At 34.8% G+C, this 12,793-nt stretch overlaps 1 long non-coding RNA gene across 1 annotated transcript; it reads right to left on the bottom strand.

Annotated features, from left to right (window-relative positions):
• Positions 1-1,589: 1,589 nt before the first annotated feature.
• Positions 1,590-11,825, bottom strand: LOC122146726. Its single transcript, XR_006161247.1, has 3 exons — positions 11,099-11,825; positions 10,868-10,966; positions 1,590-2,241 (listed from the first exon to the last, which is right to left on the bottom strand). It is a non-coding gene; the product is annotated as an uncharacterized LOC122146726 (long non-coding RNA).
• Between the last annotated feature and the right edge of the window lie 968 nt (positions 11,826-12,793).

The raw sequence follows: 12,793 nt of genomic DNA, 5'->3' as shown, positions 1-12,793 counted from the left end.
AAATCTGCAAAGGACTGGAGAAAATGGAAATCAGGATTAGGCATAAAATAACTTCTTCAGAATCATTCATACATGTGGAAATGGGCTGAGAAATGGACAACTAGTTATAATCTGGCTCAGAGGAAAACAGGAATCATGTCTTTGTGTCAGTTTGTCTGGTAATTAAGTGATAACAGAAAACTTCCTCACCTTACAAATGTTTGTAAAAGCTAAAATGCCATGAAGTCCAAACAGCTGATAAAAACATCACAATAATCCACAAGTAATCCACACCACTCCAGTTCATCAGTTAGCGTCTTGTGAAAGTGAAAAGCTTTGTTTGTAAGAAACAAATCCATCATTAAGATGTTTTTGACTTCAAACCATTGCTTAATTCTGTTTAAAATATGAGTCCTCTATCAGTTATATTTCTAGAGGACTCATATTTTAACTATTGCTTTACATTTGAATTAAATTCAACATAATTATTACACATCAATCTGCACCATTTGAAAGTGAAAAGTGACATGACATGTGGCGTCTCGGAATATGTGCTCTGCATTTAACACATCCAAGTGCACACACACTGGAGTGTGAAGTGAACACACACCCGGAGCAGTGGGCAGCCATGTGCTGCAGCACCCGGGGGTTCGGTGCCTTGCTCAGCGGTTTCAGTCATGGTATTGAAGTTGGAAGAGTGCTGGTCATTCACTCCCCCCGCCTATAATCCCTGCCGGTACTGAGACTCAAACCTGCAACCTTTAGGTAACAAGGCTGACTCTCTAACCACCACTGCACCACTTTCACGTTCTTCTAATTAATCCCTTTTCTAATTATTACACATCAACCTGCACCATTTGTGTTTTGACATGTTGTGCTCTGGTGCTCTTGTGGGCGATGCAGGTTTGAGTCTGGTGTGTGTTGTTTTCGATCCACTCTCTAAATAATCAAAGTGGCATAAGGCCAAAAAGAAAGGGCGGCAGATTTTGATGTGTTTTTGGATGGTGGTTGGAGACAGCTGTGTACGGGATGTGGCAGGTGAGGCGAGCAGCTGCCGCCCCCATTGTCCTGAAACGAAGTGCGTGACAGATCATGACATCAGCCTCCCACACACAGACGCCCATCACACGGTAGCTGTCCTGATCCATGTAACGCGCTGGCTTCTCTTGCCTCATGTTGTGCTAAGACTAATATCACTTACTGTAAACTCCCAACCTAAACACATATGGTGTGCATCATTATATTTATTTATTTATATTTATTAATTTAAATACTTTTAAGTAATCCTAGGACCTCTGTTTGAGAAACCTGATCAAGATCCTTAAATTACACTAACTATGATTAATGGACATGGTACTATGTAACAAAAAAAAAAAAAAAAAAAAAAAAAACATGGTAAAACTAACAAACATGGTTTTGATTGTTTTTGATTGCCATGGTTTTCTTGATATAACATGTAAATTCTATGGTATATAAATATGGTAATCTAATACCATGACTTTACCACCAGCACACTTTTTTGTTACGTATAAACATTTATTTAAATGCAGTGCATTATGTTGTACTATAAAACTGCACATATGCACAAAGATGTTCATATTGCACCATATTATCACCACAATGAACATTTAATGAAACAGTATGTTATAAAATCCTCAACTATTATCCTCTACTTCTAGTCCGAATGCTCTTAACTCTGTTGTAATGTATGTAGGTCTATAATTAATGCTTCAGGGCTAAAACTTATCATTCACAGGACAAACTTTAGGCCTGGGGTATTAAATATTCCCTCGATCGCATAAATATGCACACACACAATCTTAATTATGTCTTCAAAAGTAGAAAAGAAGAAAGCATAACTACTCTATATTTGGATTTCCACTTTAAAGACATGGATGATACAAGTGGCCGATTGGAAATTTTCAATGCGGGGACAGAAGCTGCTCCACTGTCTTGAGCAGATAAGAGACCAGCCATCAGAAAGAAAAAAAATAAACTCAGATGATCAGTGCCGTCCTCAAGCACACAGTGGGAGTGGATCAGAAACAAATAGAAGTCTTTGAATATGGCTGGCTTTAATATCTCCCGCACTGTAACATCAGTAAGGTGACATTTCAGCGGCGCCATCAAGATCCAACACCGGCCACGGCGCTTGAGCAATCAATTTTCCATGCATAATAGCCTGCTAGTGTGTACGACATGAATCAGGCACGACCAGCCCTCCTATCCACCCTCTTTTTTAAGAGGGGGACATCATTTATTCTGGAAAAAAGAAAAGGTCTGATAAGGCAGAACGCAGGGAACTTAAGGTAAAGAGGGAACAGATATCAAAACTCCTTCATTTACATAAAATAATACTACATATCACTAACAAACACTACCATTCAAAATTTGGGGTCATGAAGATTCTCAAATGAATAGAAATCAATACTTTTATTCAGCGAAAACACATTAAATTGATCAAAAGTGACAGTAAAGATTTATATTTCTAATAAATACATTATATTCATCAAAAAGTATTATTTTTTAGGAAAACTTTTTATTTCATGTAGCAAAGCAACATTTCTCATTTTCAAATTAAATAAATAAATAAAATGTAATGAAATAATAAAAAAATAAGTAAAATATTTAAAAAATAAAATCACACAACAAACTCTTGCTAAAATTAAAACAGAAAATCTAGAATGAAAACTAATTCAAAATATTTATAATTGGAAGGATCATGTGACACTGAAGACTGGAGTAATGATGCTGAAAATTCAGCTTTGATCACAGAAATAAATTACATATGAAAACATAATTAAATACAAACCAGTTATTTTAAATTGTAATAATATTTCACAATTTCTACTATATTTTCATAAAAAAATGCAGCCTTGATGATCAAAAAAAGTTTGAATGTTAGTGTACAGAAGTTTTTTTTTTTTTTTTTCTGCGGTGTTGAAAATCAAAATAAATATCAAAAATCTTACATTTATGATTCATCTGACTGAAATAGATCAGATCGGATTCTTAAACTTTGCTTTCTAAACGCTTCCTTAGATGTCTGCTGTTTGGATTTTTATACTCTTGACCTCCTGGTCAGGTGAATTATGTCAAGGAGCGACAAATGCCAACCATCTATCAACAAACAGAGCCACTCTTTCTCCTTATTTCCATCTGTATACTATCACAGGGCTGTCAGCACATGGATTGGCCTGCGGTTCAGCGGATAAAAGGAGAAAGATCCTGTTGAGTGAATAATCTCGGCAGTTTACAGAGAGAGGAGCTGGTGTCAGCCTGACAGAGTCGGGTTGCACACAGGTTTGAGGATTCACACACAATCCCATCGCCTCTTTAAGTTTGGACGGGTGAATGTGAAATCAATGGTACATCCATGTCAGAGATTGTTTGTGTGGGTCTCACTGGCTCAGAAATGGAATAAAACTCAAATTTTTCGCCTTAAAGAAAACAGAATGCAGCTGAACTTGGTTTTTTAAGTACAAACTTGCATGGATGGGTGTATTGATTTGACATTCCTGAAGTTTAACAGCTCTTGATGTATATGTAGCTCTGGAATACAGAGAAGAAAGCAAAACAATAAATATTCATATTATTTTAAATGAACTTTCAACACTTTTCAGCAAAAATGAAATGACTTTAAATAATAATTTAAAGATAAAATGCCCCCAAGCCAAAAGAGTCTCAAATCAAGTATGAGTAATATTAATAGTGATGTTAAACGCAATACACAATCTAATTAGAGTGAGATTCATTGATTGACCTGCAGGTGGCACTATTACAAAAACTCTCATTTAAAACTTGTCACAATAATTTCAGGTAAGAGAGAATTGAAAATTCAGCTTTACACCACAAGAAACCAAATACATTTTAAAATATATTGTCAAATAATAAAATATAAATAAAAAATCAGTTATATGAAAATCAATTATTGAGAGATTATTGGCAAAAAGAAGTCCTCTATTTACAGATGAATATTCTTGTCACAAAGGTAACATTTTAAGATTATATTTAAACATTTTATTTAAATAACTGTCACTTCAAGACAACAATTTCATATTTCTATTTTCGATGTTAACATTTTGCTAAGCTAACAATTTAATATTGTAATATAAAACTGCAAAGCAACCACAATATACCATATTGATACCATGACTATATGGAAGGTCAGATTTGAATGCATTAAATAAAAAAAATGCATTAAATAAAAATTAATTCATTCCAATGCCTTACATAAAAAATAAATAAAAATAAAATTCTAAATAAATTATAATGGTAAAATAAAAATAAAACAAATTATATTAAATCAGTTACTGAAAAAAAATGATTTGGAAAACCTGCAGTAGTACCTCAAATGTCCTCTATTTATAATGAAACTTCTCAGTTAGACATGCTTGTCACACATATTGCACAATGGTCTCTATCTCGCCAGTGTTTTGGTGTGTGTTGTAAGTCTATTGACATCCCAGTGTGTGAAGGCAAAGTTGCAGAAGAGCTCACTCTCAGTAGCAGTTTAAGCTCTGCTTCTCTCTAGCCTGCCTCCACTTCATATGCAAAAGAGAGAGAAAAGTGCTCCAGTCTTTGGCTAAAGCACTTTCCTCTTCAAATAACCTAAAGTGACAACAGCGGCAGGATCACGGCCAAGTGTGTGGTGCCACTTGGTAATGTATAATGCATTTAGCCTCTTCTGTGGCCTTGATTTTGCGCATTACGGGGGGGAAACGAACAGGCAGCAAAACAAATGTTACTTTTCATTCTGTTTTACATACAGGGAAAACAAGTCTTTCAAGTTGGCTCTCTCTCTTTCTTTCTGTATGTCTGTCTATCTCACAGAGAGGTGAATGAACAGAGGAGATTAAACCTGGTAAATGCAGACAAACTCAGCTTCTTCTGAATATAGAATAGCCCCAAAATGACTTTGGACACTTAAGCCTGGGTTATTACTGTTGACTATAAATAAAACTATTCAAAACATTTTTGTTGATTTTTTTTTTGTTGATTTTTGTTAAAATTTTTTTTTTTTGTTTTTGTTTTTTTTTTTTTCTTAAGAATGTTGTTAAGCGTAACCGAAACTAAATTAAAAACACATGGTTTTCTAAAATGAAATCTGAATAATAATAATAAAAATAATAATTTAAACCTAAATAGTTAATATTCCTAATATTCAAAAAAAGTTGAAAGCACATCAAATTACTAAAATAGTACATTAAATAAAAAATAAAAATACACTGACTTCTAAAAAAAGCTTGGAACTAAAAATTAAACTGAAGACAAAGACATAAAAAATAAATGTTAATTCAAAACATTAATAAATCCTATAATAGTAAATCAATAATGAAAAAAAAAAAAAAAACTCACACTGCCTTAAAACTAAAGAAATGTCAAACACAAATAAAATTACTAAAAATTAAAGCAAAGACATATAAAATAAAAGCTAATTTAAAATATGAATAAAATCCTATAATAATATACTGTTTAAATAATACTAAAATAACACTGACTAAAAAATAAATGCTAAATCAAAACATTAATAAAACTTATAGTTGTATATAAATAATGCTAAAATCACACTTAAAGGGTTAGTTCACCGAAAAACCACGCTGCTGACGCACAACGCTGCTGACGCACAACGCTGCTGACGTGTTTTCTAGTGCGCCCAATAACAAAGAGAACACGTCAGCAGTGTCGTACGTCAGCGGCGTCACTGCAGTGGTGTGAACGCGCTCACAACAGACACGGAAGAGAAGAAAATGCTGAATAAAGTCATAATTTTTGTTATTTTTGGAGCAAAATGTATTTTCGATGCTTCAACAAATTCTAACGGACCCTCTGATGTCACATGGACTACTTTGATGATGTTTTTATTACCTTTCTGGACGTGGACAGTATACCGTACATACATTCTCAATGGAGGGACAGAAAGCTCTCGGACTAAATCTAAAATATCTTAAACTGTCTTCCGAAGATGAACAGAGGTCTTACGGGTTTGGAACGACATGAGGGTGAGTCATTAATGACATAATTTTCATTTTTCGGTGAACTAACCCTTTAAGCTGCACTGAGAAATCATGAATGTCATGGTATTGAATAACAAAATATCAAACAAACAATTATCTTTTTGTCTATTGTTTTACCACTTCAAACCTTTTATTGTGAAATGTTTTGCTTAGAAACATTTTTTGTGCATTCTTCTTTACAATAAATGATATTTGCTTTGATTTGTTATCTAATGTAATGAAATTCAAATACTTTAAATTATGACTTAAATGCCAAAATACCTTTTGGGCCACCATAGACATATATATATCTTTGAGCTAATGAGATGAATCATTTCTTACGTCATTCCCTCACTAGTGCACCAGTGGTGTTCCTCAGGCTCCCGCCCTCGGCAGTGTCTCTTATTAAATAAGCACGGTTGAAGGGCCGCAGGTAGCTCCCAGGCCCATGTGAATTTAGGGCCTGTTTGGCTTGAGTCTTTTTTATTAGAGTGGACCGAGACTTAAGCTCCATAACGGTGCCGTAGTGATTCTCCCAGACAGAGGCCCCCGTCCCCCACAGGACCGCATGTATCAAAACATGGGCCCCTTTGAAACCTACAGCAAAGCTCTCTCTCTCTCTGGCCTCATCCCACAATAGAAGCCCAATATCTTGGAATATAGAAATTTCCATTATGAATCAGTGTTTTTGGCTGTTTTTATAATTGTTGAAGCAACTAGATCTTTATTTTCAGAATAAAATGTGGATGTGTTTGTCAATGCAAGGGTGTTCTGGGACTGGGTCTCCATGATAATCCCTTTTCCTGTGTGTTATATTTAGTGAAAACATATAGTTATCACTTAGAAATTTACAAAATTTATGTTTTAGGGGGAAAAATATATCAGTTATAGCTACTGTTCAGTAGTGGGGTTGGTAAGATTTTGTAATGTTCTTAAAAGAAGTCTGTTCTGCTCACCAAGGCTGCATTTATATGGTTAAAAATGCAGTAAAAACTGTAATATTGTGAAATATTATTACAAATTAAAATAACTGTTTACTATTTGAAAATATATTACAATGTAATTTATTTCTGCAATGTAAAGCTGAATTTTCAGCATCATTATTCCAGTGTTCAGTGTCACATGATCCTTCAGAAATCATTCTAATATACTGAGTTTACATTTCACAAATCTGACTTCTTCATCATAACTGTGAGAAAAATTCCAAATTGTGAGATTAAAAAAAAAAAAAAAAAAAAAAAAAAAAAAAAAAAAAAAAAAACGGTAATGCTCGACTTAGCACTAATAATTATTTTAGCACTAATGTAATTAATTTACATTTTAGCACAGACTCTGTCTCTAGACACACAATGAGCTGACCACACACACACACACACACACACACACACACACACACACACACACAGAGAGAGAGAGTGAACTGACCAGACACACACACACACACACACAGAGGAATGTGCAATACCATGCCTGTGATTCGGGCCACGGGAGCTCATTGGGAACGGGCGGTGTTCCAGAAAGATCTGTGTGGCCGCCCACTTCTTACATCACCATGCCATTCTTATCACACTCACTAATGCTCTCAGCTGCCCCTCTATGACATCATTTCCTGCCTCAGCTGGGTCTGTGTGTGACATAAACCTACACCAGAACACTCTGATAGCTTTGGGTCAGGATTTTATGGCAGAAACGGAGGGTTATGGGAAAACACAACATGCTGGCATGCACAGATGAAGATCCAGCTGTTAGACTGAAAGCATCATGAAAAAATCCCAGTAGCCTTCTCTCTGCTTCTCATGTTGATGGAATTTTACAGATTCAAAACAAAGTCTACAATAACTTTCAGATCCATATAATCAGTTCCTGTTTCTTTAGTATATTTGTGACTAACTAGTCCAGGTTTGGCTGGTTTTAGTCTCATCAGTTGGCACCTGCTGGCAGATGCTGGAACTACAACATTCTCCATTCACATCTATTCAAAAGTTTTTATTAGTCAGTGTTTACTCTAATAAAATGTACCATATGTAACAAATAAATAGCAAAAAATACTCACTATCAAAAATCAATCACTAAAAACTATCCTGAGCTGTGATGTGAATGAATAAATAAATAATTTGTAAAAGGCTTTATTTTTTATTTTTTTTGGCGATTTATATAAATATAAAATGTATTATATACACTATAGTTTGAGGTTTGTGTTTTTTTTTTGTTTTTTTTTGGTGTCTCACCAAGGCTGCATTTATTTGATCAAAAATACAGTAAAAACTGTAATATTGTGAAATTTATTGTGAATATTGTGAATATTGTTATAATATTATGAAACATTACTACAATTTAAAATAACTGTTTTCTATGTGAATATAATGTCAAATGTAATTTATTCCCGTGATGCAAAAAAATTGCTAAATTCAGCATTATTACTCTAGACTTCAGTCACATGATACATGATCCTTCGGAAATCATATACTGAAACATTTTTGATTATTATTAATATTGAAAACAGTTGTGCTGCTTCATATATAAAACTGTGATACATTTGTTTTAAAGATTCTTTGTTGGATTGAAAGTTTTATCATAGAACCGCATTTACTTGAAACTGAAATATTTCATAATGTCTTTACTGACTGCTCCCTCCAGAGCGTATGAGAAAGTTTGAATAAGAGACTCAGAGTCTGAAGTCTCTCCCTTTCCTTTCAAAACAAATATTTATCTTTCATATTTGGAGTCCCTTTACTTTGAGATGGCATCTATATCACATTCATCTCAAGCGTGTTTTGCAGCTCAGATAAACTAGTTGCCTCTTGATAGAACACAATTAGCATCCAAGGCAGACAAGTCAGCCACTTCTCCCGAAGTTAGTAAACTTCACAATTTCCTTATTGTTCCACGGCATGAAAATAACTCGCTAACAGCCATACGTTTTCATTCTCCTGCCTCTGCGGAGGACTCGAAAATGAGACTTTATGTTTCATACACGCCGCATCTCAGTAGCTTCAATAATCCTGCAAATGAAATCGATTCTCTCTCTCCCTCTCACCAATTCAGATCCCAGCTGGGTTTCCCATATGTGGCCGTAATGAGGAATGGCAAAGTCAATCCCTTATATCGGCATCCCTGCTAAAGCTCGGCCTCAGCAGAACATCCAATCCTTCTGTAATTAATGCAAACAGACGCACTGTGTCAGCCCCGTATTTTTTTGAATAAAGTCATCTGTATTTCCATAAATATTGACACATGGATTTAATGCAGTTCATTATATGCTTCTCAGAAGTGTGCTGCATTATTCAGAAAAGAAGTAGTGAACCCAAACAGTGCAGAAAGTAAACACGTTTGTTGCTCATATGCGTAAATTATTTGTTTCATCTCAAAATCCTAAGTGTAAATCTCAAGATACAGTCAATAATGATTTTCCCAGAATACCAACAACATTTCAAATTGTTAATGCTGCTCCACTGCTTTCTGAATTGGAAAAGAAACTGATTTTCTTCACAATTATCTGCGAGGTCTGCAGCACTTTTCCCAGAAATGGCTCGTTTCATGTGTATTCTGCCAATTGTGAACAACTGTGTCATTTTTTTTTTTTTTTGACTGCTCCGGCCACACAAATTAGATTATGCCGGCCAACCCACACTACAGCATCTCTACAGGTTTAAACTACTTCCTACTGATTAATGTTCTCATTTCCTGTGTTTTCAGCAAGTGCATGTGGTCAAATGCTCTGAACAAGGCACTGCCTTTTGTTTATACCATATACATTATACTGCATGTATTTGCATCTTTAGTATTTAGTGTTTAAATGTAAATAGAAATTGAAAGAAATTGAAATTGTTTTTGATTGTTAAAATATCATCCTAAAAAAACAAATCACCTCATTTCACTTCCATTTACAGTATGTTCCCATTAGTTAATGTTAGTTAATGAATTAACTAACATTATATAACAATACATTCATGCCAAAATGCAGAGTTGTCATGTAACAACTTCTCATGCAAACAAGATTAGGAGAGGCATAAGTACATTTGATTTGATTTAGTCATTTATTTACAAAATAACACTTAAAAATGTATTAAAACAACTATATTTACATATATTTACACTCTAGAAACCGTATTGCATTATTGAGTTTTGCATGGTCAAACACCACTAAAATTTTCTTAAGAAAATGTAAAAATCTAGTTTGTTAAATAGTTTTGAGTTAAAGTGAAACACTACAGGAAAAACGATTGTTTTTTCTTAGATGTTGAGATTTTGGATTGTACTTCCAAAACACACTTTTACAGTAAGTGTTTATTTTATTACACTTTATTCTTTTATGTCTCTAGATTTAAATTACAATTTGTATTTTTAAAGGTCATTTTCTCAAAATGATTTTTTTTTCTCCTGCACTTCAGCAGCACTTACACTAACCTTTAAGAGTTTTATTCCTATCTACCTGATATTCTGTAGATATTTGTTTGTTCATATCAAATGCTTGATTTAAATGACATTTTATTCCCAAAAACAAGTCGAAAATTTATTTAATTTGTCAGGTGACAGTGTTTAATTTATGGAGTGATAAAAAAAAAACTCACATCCAAAATTTTTTAACAAAATGACAGAATTTTGATCCTGGCTTTATCCAATGTTCAGATTTCTGCTCTGGAAATGTATGCAAATGAGTGCATATTTAATTAGATAATACCTCCTTTGCATATTGAAACATGACAGTTTAGAAAACATGATGTTAAAACTGGGAAAGTATGGTGACTTCTGTTTTATCCTATAGTGTCTTGACTTAAAAATAATTGGTTTATCAATAGCTTGCATCGACTGAACTCCTTCTTAAGTGAAAACGGCATGATGTGAAAGCTGAGTGAGGTGAGGTGTTTGTGTGTTTATTGTCAGTCAGTCACCTCAGAGGTTTCAGGTTAGATCATCTCTGTGATCGTCCTCACCAGTCATCCCGTGCCGTTCTGCCCTTGCAAAATGGCTAAACGACCCGGTGCTGGATTCTGCATTGAGAGGAAAAATCAATTATTCGACCCCCAGTACATTTCACAGCTCATTTTAAACACTGTGGGGTGAATTAAAGACCACTTTATATGCATTTCCCACAATGACTGGCATCGTGCTGCAACACTAACTGCCGCCTTTTCCCTTTCTAGTGCTAAAGACGCCACTAATGTGCTTCTCGTTGACAGGGTGAACATTCCCTGTCCACTGCAGCCGGCGTCCTGACAGCGAGGATGTGACAGCACTAATGGAAGCTGATTACCGGGAGGCATCTATTAATTTACCCCTAATCACAACAAAGACAGAGGCAGCACTTAACAGCTGTGAAATAGCAGCCGCTGTTCGGAAATGAAGCCCGGGGAAAAGGCCGAGGACATATTACCTGCCACTATTGTGCTGATCATCAACCCGGCTTAGCCGTCGGTAACTCTATAGGATACATTTGCCATCCCCTTTACCTGGGAGCTCTCAGTAAGTGGTGGGAAAAAAAGAACAAAGGCGATTGGTTTGCACGCGGAGTGCTGGAGAGATTGTGATCCAGGTGAGAAGCTGACAGTAACAGGTTTAAGCTCGCCGGCTTTATTTGTGGAGGAGAGGGGATTGTCGCTCTGACCCGATTGCGAGTGGTTGACTTCCTATCTGCTTTGTTTGAGAACAAAGTGTCCAGATGACCTTTGCCTTGGGAGGCTGAAGAGAAGAAAATACTGTTAACAAGCACATGTCAAGCCTCCTCTGCACATGCTCTTTGTAAGATAGGACAGTGCCGGATTGGACGAACTTAAAGGGATAGTTCACCTACAAATAAAAATGTGGCCATCATTTCTCATTTCTTCCACTGAACACAAAAGAGAAGTTTTATTGCTCTTTTTCATAACACAGATACATACAATGATGCAAGCTCCTAAAAGAACAACAAAGCACAATAAAGTATTATCATAACAGTTAGTGCGTAGTAGTAACATATCACATGTAATCTGGATTACGTAATCAAATTCCAAAAATGAAGTACTTCTTAAAATGCATTTTAAAATGCTCAGAATTAGATTACATTCACTTTTTAAGATTGCATGATTATATATAATTGATGCAATGGCAGTAAATTATTCATAATTTGACTTTTTCTCTTTTAAATTTTCCTTTCTAAAATCGCACTGCTTTTATACATTTATAAAGACTTCCAGCCTTTTATCAACTCACAAACCCCCTGCAGTTCATTCATGAACCCCAGTTTGGGAAACCCTGAGGTAATGTAATGTATACACTTCATGATGTTGACAACAAAGAATGGAATATATTTTAGGTCAAAAGTAATCAAAACATACAGTCAGAATACATTGCCTACTGTAATATGTGTAATCCAATAGATTACACTACAGACTATAGCATTTATATAGTAATTTATAATGGACTACAATTTGTAATCTACCCAGCACTAGTTATTCAACATATGTAGCATTTTAATGTGAATATTATTATTGAAGGTCTTTTGTGTGTTGCTGAAAAAAAAAAAAAAAAATTATTATTGAAGGTCTTTTGTGTGTTGCTGGAAAAAAAAAAAAAATCACAAACCCAAATCATCTCATTTCAATTAAAATAGTCATTGGAATATGAATTATACCGCAATTCTTGCATTTTATTGAGGAAAGATGTCATTTCAATTAAAATTTCTTATTCTTGCAAATCTGGAAAGATGTCAAAAACATACACTAAACAGTGAACCTCGGAGGAACATCAAGCCAAGTTGGTTATTAGCATGGCGTGATGTTTGTTGTGCCAATGTCGCCTGTACTCCAGCCCTTCCCTAAAGGATTCTTGCACAATTACGG

The sequence above is a fragment of the Cyprinus carpio genome, chromosome A11 (assembly GCF_018340385.1).
Source record: "Cyprinus carpio isolate SPL01 chromosome A11, ASM1834038v1, whole genome shotgun sequence".
NCBI lineage: Eukaryota > Metazoa > Chordata > Actinopteri > Cypriniformes > Cyprinidae > Cyprinus > Cyprinus carpio.
The sequence above is the reverse complement of the archived record's forward strand: the minus strand, read 5'-3'. Positions and strand labels throughout refer to the sequence as shown.